The following is an 8,973-nucleotide window of genomic DNA, read 5'->3' as shown; positions in this document are numbered from 1 at the left end:
GGGGGAAAAATAGATGAGTAGACACCAAAGACAGCTTGGGATATACTCACAGATGGGGATCTAAATGGGAAAAGTGAAGCTAGGAAATGAGAATGAACCTAATTTGGGAGGTAAGAAGAAAAGCCAGACAATGTGGATCACAGAAGTCAAGGGAGAAGAAGTTCAAGGATTAAGGGGCTGCCAACTGTGTCTTCCCCCATCTCAAGACATTATTCCATACCCTCTCAGTACTCTCTCCTAGCTCTACCATTTCCTGCACATCACTTCTTTCTCCATTTCCCTCCAGAATATACCCCATCTTCTCCCCAAATCTTCTCAGCAGGTGTCCTCATGTCTTTTGCATAGTACAGTGGAGAAGTCCTTTGTCTGGCCTTCAATTTTTTTCACCTTCATTTCCAGGAGATGCTGATGCAACCACTCTTACTGAGACAGTCTTCCCAGGCAACTGAGCACATTAGGGGCTGTGTTAGCTTCCTGTAGCTACGATAATATACCAGAAATGAACAACTGAAATGGATGAAACATTTATTTAGGCTCACAGTTTTGGAGGTTGTGGTCTACAGTCACTTGATCCCCCCCCCATTTGGGGACTGTGGTGAGCTAGAACATCATAGTGGGTAGCACATGGCAGAGCAAAGCTGCTCCCCTCATGATGGCCAGGAAGGAGGGGCAGGAGAAGGGCTTTTTATAACAAATCCCCTCTTTCATGTGCATTGAATTTTTTCTCCTTCTCCTTCTCCTCCTCCTCCTCCCCCCTCCTCCTCCCCCCTCCTCCCCCCTCCTCCTCCCCCCTCCTCCCCCCTCCTCCTCCCCCCTCTCCTTCCCCCCTCCTCCCCCTTCTTCTCCTCCTCTTAGTTTTTATTTCATTTTAATTTATTTATTCCAATGTTATTGGTGCATTATGGTTGTACACAATGGTGGCATTTATTGTTGCATATTCATATATGAACATAAAACAACAATATAATTTGGCCAATATCATTCCCCAGTATTTCCCTGCTCCATCTCCACCTGATCTCCGTTTGCTTTTCATGAGATTCCCCTCTCCATCTTTCTTTTCCTTTTTCCTCTTTAGCTTACACATTTGAGAGAAAACTTAAGACCCTTGACTTTCTGAATTTGGCTTATTTTGATTAACATAATGTTCTTACGTTCCATCCAGTTCTCCAAATGACACAATTTTATTCTTCTTTATGACTAAACAAAACTCCGTGGTGTTTATCCATTCATCCATTGGCAGGCACCTAGAGTGGCTCCATAGTTTGGCTATTGCAAATTGTGTTACCACAAACATGAATATGCATGTATTGCTATAGAATGATGACTCTAGCTCTTTAGGACAAATACAGAGAGGTGGGATAGCTGGGTCATATTGTGTTTCCGTTCCTAGTCTTTTGAGGAACCTCCACACTGACTTCCAGAGTGGTTAGACTAATTTGCAATCCCATCAACATTGTGAAAGTGTTTCTTTTTCTCCCCATCCTCTCCAGCATTTATTATTGTTTGTATTCTTGATAGATGCTATTCTAATTGGAGTGAGATGAAATTTCAGTGTAGTTTTGATTTGCATTTCCCTGATTGTGAATGATGTTGAGTATTTTTTCCTTATATTTGTTTGTCATTTGTATTTCTTTTCAAAATTGTCTTGTTTAATTCATTTTCCAATTTATTAATTGGGTTATTTGTTTTATGATGTTAATATTTTTTGGTTCTTTATATATTCTGGATATTTGGGTTTTGTCAGAAGAGTAGCTAGCAAATATTTCCTCATATTCTGTAGGTTCTCTCTTCACATTCTTAATTGTTTCCTTTGCTGTGAAGAAGCTTTTTAATTTGATGCCATCAACATTTATTGACTCTGCATTCTTTCCTGAATTTTAGGGGTCATATTGAGGAAGTCATTGCCTGTACCTATATGTTGGAATGTTGATCCTACTTTTTCTTCTAGGAGTTGCATAGTTTATGGTCAAATTCCCAGGTCTTTAATTCTTTTTGAGTTGACTTTTCTTCAGGGTGGGAGATAAGGGCCTCTTCTCATTCTTCTACATAAAGATAACCATTTTTCCAGCACTATTTGTTTAAAAAGATGTCTTTTCTCCAACATATGATTTTGGCACTTTTGTCAAAAATCAGATGACTGTATCTGTGTGGGTTTGTCTGTGCATCTTCTATGCTGTATCTTTATTCTATGTGTTCATATTTATGCCAGTACCATGAAGTTATTGATGCTATAGGTCTGTAGTCTAATTTGAAGTCAGATATTGTGATTCCTCCAGCATTGTTTTTTTGGCTTAAAATTGCTTTGGTTATTCTGAATTTTAGGAGCCAGGAGGACATCATCACCTCAGAAAGAAGAGTCCCACCTTATCCAGATGGGTGGACTTCAAGCCAATAAGATAGGGAAAGACAGTGGAATTAATCTGACCTCACTCTCCTATGTACATATATGAACATACCACAGTGAATCTCACCATCATGTATATCATGTATATCCAAAAGACACTAATTTTAAAAATTATAAGTAAACAGATCAGTAGAATAGAGGGAAGGGAATGGGGGAGGATAGAAGGGAGGAGAAAGCACTGGGAACTGAATTAGATAAAGCTGAAAATCTAATAGTTCTGCTTTCTAATAAAAAATATTTTGTACTGCAAGTTTTCCAAACAATACATAAAACATAAATCTAATCCAGATCTCAATGATGGATACAAATATAGCTTGAGGGTTTTTTCATATTTATAAGCAGTAATTTTGGGGGGGATAATTAATACAACTGTTGTTAACATCATTATCATCATCATCATAATAATAATACTCCTGGCTTTACATACTATCCTAGGCTTATGGTCAAATGCTGATTAGCCCAGTAAGGGAGTTCACCCAAAAAACCTAAATCCATTTTCAGTCATGTCTAATCTTGAACACTTTATTCTCCTTTGTTAGCATTTTTAAGACAAGTTGACAAATATTGTTTATGGATCTCCAAGGTTGTTTTTTACCAGTTCAATCTGTTTTATTGAATTCTTGATAACAGGAACAGGACTTGCAAAGTGGGATATCAGAAAGGTCTGTGTTGGAAGTTTTCTTCAAGGCCAAGAGAAAAGTGGCTGTCTGGAAAGTTCTGCATTGAGTTGTACTTGTCTCTACATTGAGTTGTTCCTTTGTTTCTTTTTATTGTGTCCAATCAGCCAGCAAATAGATTTCTTTCAGCTTACTGAAGCTCTGTATTCTTTTGCATTAATCTGTTGTCTTCAAAATAAATTTTAAAAGCTGTTTCAGTTTCCCCTCTTTTCTTTTTTTTTCCTTTTGCTTGCATGCACAAAGTGAGGCTTATTTCACAACAAAACAAAATGCCCATATTTTCTTAAGCCATAATGTGAAACCAATAACCCTGTGACTATGTGGCATAGAGCACTAAACTTTGGTCCCATGGCTAAAATTTTAAGATGACTACAAGGAATGCCTGTGACATATGACATCAATCTTGGATGACCATTTGATCTCTAAATAAGAGGAATTTTATATACTCCAAAGAACTTTCCTATTCTTTTTTTTTATTGTTGGTCGTTCAAAACATTACAGAGTTGTTAATACATCATATTTCACAGTTTGATTCAAGTGGGTTATGAACTCCCAATTTTACCCCGTATACAGATTGCTGTATCACATCAGTTACCCTTCCATTGATTGACATAATGCCTTTCTAGTGTCTGATGTATTCTGCTGTCTGTCCTATTCTCTACTATCCCCCCTCCCCTCCCCTCCCCTCCCCTTTTCTCTCTCTACCCCTTCCACTGTAAATCATTTCTTCCATTTGTATTGTCTTGTCTTACCCCTCCTTTCCTCTTATATGTCATTTTGTATAACCCTGAGGATCGCCTTCCATTTCCATGCGATTTCCCTTCTCACTTCCTTTCCCTCCCACCTCTCAACCCTGCTAATGTAAATCTTCTTCTCAAGCTCTTCGTCCCTACCCTGTCCTTGTTTCCTCCCCTTATATCAAAGGAGTCATTTGGTATTTGTTTTTTAAAGATTGACTAGCTTCACTTAGCATAATCTGCTCTAACGCCATCCATTTCCCTCCAAATTCTATGATTTTGTCATTTTTTAGTGCAGAGTAATACTCCATTGTGTATAAATGCCACATTTTTTTTTTATCCATTCATCTATTGAAGGGCATCTAGGCTGATTCCACAGTCTTGCTATCGTGAATTGTGCTGCTATGAACATCGATGTAGCAGTGTCCCTGTAGCATGCTCTTATTAGGTCTTTAGGGAATAGACCGAGAAGGGGGATAGCTGGGTCAAATGGTGGTTCCATTCCCAGCTTTCCAAGAAATCTCCATACTGCTTTCCAAATTGGCTGCACCAGTTTGCAGTCCCACCAGCAATGAACAAGAGTGCCCTTTTCTCCGCATCCTCTCCAGCACTTATTGTTGTTTGACTTCCTAATGGCTGCCAATCTTACTGGAGTGAGATGGTATCTTAGGGTAGTTTTGATTTGCATTTCTCTGACTGCTAGCGATGGTGAGCATTTTTTCATGTACTTATTGATTGATTGTATGTCCTCCTCTGAGAAGTGTCTGTTCAGGTCCTTTGCCCATTTATTGATTGGGTTATTTGTTATCTTATTGTCTAATTTTTTGAGTTCTTTATATATTCTGGTTACTAGGGCTCTATCTGAAGTGTGTGGAGTAAAGATTTGTTCCCATGATGTAGGCTCCCTGTTTATCTCTCTTATTGTTTCTTTTGCTGAGAAAAAACTTTTTAGTTTGAGTAAGTCCCATTTGTTGATTCTAGTTGTTAACTCTTGCGCTATGGGTGTCTTATTGAGGAATTTGGAGCCAGATCCCACAGTATGTAGATCATAACCAACTTTTTCTTCTATCAGATGCCGTGTCTCTGATTTAATATCAAGCTCCTTGATCCATTTTGAGTTAACTTTTGTGCATGGCGAGAGATAGGGATTCAGATTCATTTTGATGCAAGTGGATTTCCAGTTTTCCCAGCACCGTTTGTTAAAGATGCTATCCTTCCTCCATTGCATGCTTTTAGCCCCTTTATCAAATATAAGATAGTTGTAGTTTGTGGATTGGTTACTGTGTCCTCTATTCTGTACCATTGGTCCACCCGCCTGTTTTGGTACCAGTACCATGCTGTTTTTGTTACTATTGCTCTGTAGTATAGTTTGAAGTCTGGTATCGCTATACCGCCTGATTCACACTTCCTGCTTAGTATTGTTTTTGCTATTCTGGGTCTTTTATTATTCCATATGAATTTCATGATTCTTTTATCTATTTCTACGAGAAATGCTGTTGGGATTTTGATTGGCATTGCATTGAACTTATAGAGAACTTTTGGTAATATCGCCATTTTGATGATGTTAGTTCTGCCTATCCATGAGCAGGGTATATTTTTCCATCTTCTAAGGTCTTCTTCTATATCTTTCTTTAGGGTTCTGTAATTTTCATTGTATAAATCTTTCACCTCTTTTGTTAGGTTGATTCCCAAGTATTTTATTTTTTGGGGGGATATTGTGAATGGAGTAGTTGTCCTTATTTCCGTTTCAGAGGGTTTGTCGCTGATATACAGGAATGCCTTTGATTTATGTGTGTTGATCTTATATCCTGCCACTTTGCTGAATTCATTTATTAGCTCTAATAGCTTCTTTGTAGACCCTTTTGGGTCTGCTAGGTATAGAATCATATCATCTGCAAATAGTGATAATTTAAGTTCTTCTTTTCCTATTTTTATGCCTTTAATTTCTTTCGTCTGTCTAATTGCTCTGGCCAGTGTTTCGAGGACTATGTTGAACAGAAGTGGTGAGAGAGGGCATCCCTGTCTTGTACCAGATCTTAGAGGGAATGCCTTCAATTTTTCTCCATTCAGAATGATGCTGGCCTGTGGCTTATCATAGATTGCTTTTACAATGTTGAGTTATGATCCAGTTATCCCTAATTTTTCTAGAGTTTTGAACATAAAGGGATGCTGTACTTTGTCGAATGCTTTTTCTGCATCTATCGAGATGATCATATGGTTCTTATTTTTAAGTCTATTGATATGGTGAATAACATTTATTGATTTCTGTATATTGAACCAGCCTTGCATCCCGTGGATGAATCCTACTTGATCATGGTGTATAATTTTTTTGATATGTATTTGAATCCGATTCGCCAGAATTTTATTGAGGATTTTTGCGTCAAGGTTCATTAGAGATATTGGTCTGTAGTTTTCTTTCTTTGAAGTGTCTTTGTCTGGTTTCCGTATCAGGGTGATGTTGGCCTCGTAGAATGAATTTGGAAGTTCTCCCTCTTTTTCTATTTCCTTGAAAAGTATTGGTGTTAGTTCCTCTTTAAAGGTTTTGTAAAACTCTGCTGTATACCAACTTTCCTATTCTTATTGACACTAAATTGATTTTTCAATTTGAACATGTGGGCAAAAAGGTATTTTTTTAAAAGATTTTTAATTAATTTTTATTTTAGCTGGTTTACCACTTGTCAGAAAATTTTACATACAGAAACATTTTGAAAATCATTTTTAGTAAGCATTTGACATCTGGTCAGTCAGCTCTCTACCCTTTTTATGTTGTTTTGTTCTATCAAAAGATTGGGAACTTGATATATATCCAAAAGAACTAAAATCAGCATACTATAGGGACACAGTCACATCAATGTTTATAGCAGCACAATTCACAATAGCCAGACTATAGAACCAAACTAGGTGCCCTTTAACAGATGAATGGATAAAGAAAATGTGGCATATATACACAACAGACTGAGTATTATTCAACCATGAAAATAATGAAATGATGTTATTTGCTGGCAAATGGATGGAAATAGAGACTATAATAAGTGAAATAAGTCAGACTCAGAAAGTCAAGAGGTGAATGTTTTCTCTGATACAGGGAAGATAGTCTAAAATTAGGGGAGAAAAAGAGAAAAGAGATGGGGGGATTCTATCAAAATAAAAGAAAGATCAGGAGAGTATAAGAAGGGGACTGAGGGGGAGGGGGGAGGGACCAGATAAAGGAGAAACACTGTAATGAATCTGACCGAAATTTCCAAAGTACATTTATGAATATACTACAGTGAACCTCACCATATGTATATCCACAGAACACAAATTTTTTAAAATGTAAATAAATAGATCAATAGAGTGGAGAAAGAGGAATGGGGGAGGGAGAAGTGGAAGGGTAAGAGTAAACACTGGAGCAAACTATAATCCATGCATTTAATATTTTTATGTCAAAATAAATCCTAATGTTATGTATATTATTATGAAACAGTAAAAAAGAAACAAAAGATTAGAAACTTCCTTTAAAGAAAATAATTTCTCATAATTGAGCAGCAGAACATTCATTTTTATGCAATATAAGGGATGCTAGATGTTTCACAAACTTACTGTTTCTTAATTTGGACAAAGCAAATCTGGTAGGTGTTTCTGCTGAGCATGTTTTATGAATCCTCTATTGTGTTCCATTCTATCCTCTGTGCATTTTTCATGCTAAACTGCAATTACTTAAACTCTTCCCATATCCTTCTAAATTAATTTTCCAAAGTTGGAGTATAGTCTTTCCACCTTTAAGCGATGCATTAATTGAGGCTTTCTTCTCACCATGACTTTATAATGTCTACTTTGTAATATTTCTACCTTTCACATTTTTGTTCCATACAGTTACCTTGCCCTTCCTCCCACCACCTAAGAAAAAAATGGTAGTCAACTAGCAAGTGAAGTGCACAAGGAGTCTGTGTGTTTTGTGCAGCGTCAGAGTTAGATTGAAATTTCCAGACCCAGATTTAATCTCTTCATTTTATTTACACATTGGGGGGAAATTCGGTTTATTAAATATTTTATGTAACTGCATCCAAGTTTTCCCGGCTGACAACTTGGACCTTTTCTGTACAGTGACTTTTTAATTCTAGTTTTCACAAACTGGAAATCAGCCTTTCATTTTTGCATGATGTGTATTGTTGCTGGAGTTTGCTTTGTTTTATGGTATCTATACACCTTATATTTTTCAAGAGGTATTTTGTAAGCAGATTATGTATTTCTCCATTGAAAGAGTAAATCTTAAAAAGCAGAACAATTCCAAAAAAAAATTTAAAAATTAAGATCTGATACAATTCAGCAGAGAATCCATCTGGTCCTGGATTCTTCTTTGTTGGAAGACTTCCTATTACTGCTTCTATCTCATTGCTAGTTACTGGTTTGTTTAGGTTTTCTATGTCCTCTAGATTCAATTTCGGCAGATCATTTATGTCTGCCGAAATGTATCCATTCCTCCTAGGTTTTTTAATTTATTGGAGTAAAAATTTTCAAAACAGTTCCTAGTGATCTTCTGGATTTAAGTGATATGTATGGTGATTTCTCTTTTTTCACTTTGAATTTTATTAATTTGTATCTTCTATTTCTTTTCATTAGTTTGGCTAAGGATCTATCAATCTTGTTTATCAATTCAAAGAACAAACTTTGTTTTATTGATCCTTTGTATTATTATTTGTTTTAATTCTGAATTTTGGTTTTGACTCTGATATTATTTCCTTTCTTCTACTGGTTTTATAGGTTTTTTTCCCATGTTTTTAAGGGTCTTAAGATGCATCAATTGGTTGTTTATTTGGGATCTTTCAGATTTTCACATGAGACACTCATAACTATGAACTTTCCTCTTAGAACCACCTTCCTACTGACTTCTTTATCTCTTCTGATTAATTTTGGCTTGAAGTCTTCTTGATTTAATATGAAAGTAGCTAAATGACAAAAGTTCTGGCTGACTGAGCCCCATGGGGCTGAGGGATCTGGCTTTTAACAGTGATGTTTAGCTTGAGGTTTCTCTAAATCCTCAATCACATGTCCCAGAGGTTCTGGTAAGTTATATTATTACTCAAGTTTCAGTCTAAGAATTTTTATAATTTCTCCCCTGATTTCTTCTATCACCCATTCATCATTCAAAAGCCTATTGTTCAATCTATGTGTG

The sequence above is a fragment of the Urocitellus parryii genome, chromosome 7 (assembly GCF_045843805.1).
Source record: "Urocitellus parryii isolate mUroPar1 chromosome 7, mUroPar1.hap1, whole genome shotgun sequence".
Classification (NCBI taxonomy): Eukaryota; Metazoa; Chordata; class Mammalia; order Rodentia; family Sciuridae; genus Urocitellus; species Urocitellus parryii.
The sequence above is the reverse complement of the archived record's forward strand: the minus strand, read 5'-3'. Positions refer to the sequence as shown.